Source organism: Solanum tuberosum, unplaced genomic scaffold, assembly GCF_000226075.1.
Source record: "Solanum tuberosum cultivar DM 1-3 516 R44 unplaced genomic scaffold, SolTub_3.0 scf00204, whole genome shotgun sequence".
In the NCBI taxonomy this organism is placed as follows: Eukaryota; Viridiplantae; Streptophyta; class Magnoliopsida; order Solanales; family Solanaceae; genus Solanum; species Solanum tuberosum.
This window is the reverse complement of record NW_006239127.1, coordinates 1,047,297-1,048,699: the sequence shown is the minus strand read 5'-3', so window position 1 is coordinate 1,048,699 and position 1,403 is coordinate 1,047,297.

Below are 1,403 nucleotides of genomic sequence, written 5' to 3'. Positions count from 1 at the left end.
ACTTCAAACGTATATATTTCAAATTCAGACTCACACATCTTAAATTATTTTACAACGACTAAATTTTTTTTTTTTTTAAAAACTTAAATGTTCTTTTGTGTCTCAATAGGAGCCCATATTTTTATTTTTAAAATTCTTGCCTTAGCTTAATACACCTTTTAAGAAAAAAATATTGTTGATATGTTTCAATCAAACTCCTAGATGTCTTCACTATCCCAATTTGTCATTTAATGCCTTAGACAAAATAAGCTAAGGTGTAAAATGTTTCACTCAAAGTGGAAACACAAGAATAACTACCAAATGCCCTTAACAATTCTTGTAACCCACCTAACAAACTTCATTGCTTTATATGTACTCATAGAGCAAATTAAATGGATTAATCATGGTGATTAATGATCTTATATGCACTGCATTAAGCTAATTATTATACTCCATATAACAATGTTGGTTTTGTATGTGAGCAGGTGGGAGGATGACTTAATTATTGGCTTTCTTAGTATTGCAATCATGATTAAACTTCTTAAAACAAAAGGATGAGAATCAATTCTACTTATGATATCTCAATAATTAATTTGTTTATGTAGTAGAGTTCAACCAATTAATCCATAGTAGTGTAGTAAGTTAGGGATTGTTCAATGCATAATATATTCACATGAGATCCTCATTAATCCCTAACAAATTCAAAACTATCTCCTCTCTAAAGAGTTCTTTCCATATATTTTTTTTTATAATCGTGGTGTCTGATCAGCTTACACGCACCTCAATTAATACCATAAATACATAAGTTATATCCTAATAATACAAGTATCATGTAATTTTCTCCACCAAAACGTGGATAAATGAGAAAAAATCATTCAATATTTTTCCGCCTTAGCTAGGATTTTTTTTCAATTTATTTCTTACTTTTTGATTCTTTAGACTATTATGATAGTGATTACTAGAAATGATAGAAAGCAAAGTTTCTCTCTTTAATATCTACAATGCATTGATAGTACACATAATCTGGTAATTTTAATTCAATTTTTTCTATGTTTAAACCTTAAACAGCTATTAACGCGAACGAAAACAGTGTTCTAGCAACTAAATGAAAAAAAAACCCCACTAAAACATGTGGCATGTGATGTCGTGGATGAAGTTGTTTTTCGTTGAGTATTGAATACGAAAAAATATTCAGTAGAAAATACTGTCAATCTTTATATAAATTTGAATTAATCGAACTTCAATACTGACGCACATAGAGTTTGAAAAAAATTAAATAAAAATACAATCACCTAGAACCACAACCGCTGCCATCAACGGTTGGTATGAAAAGAAAGAGAGACTGAGACATTTTTTCTGTATATATAAATCTGAACCCAAAACTTATACGGTAGCTAACGACGTCGTTCCGTCCACCCCACCCC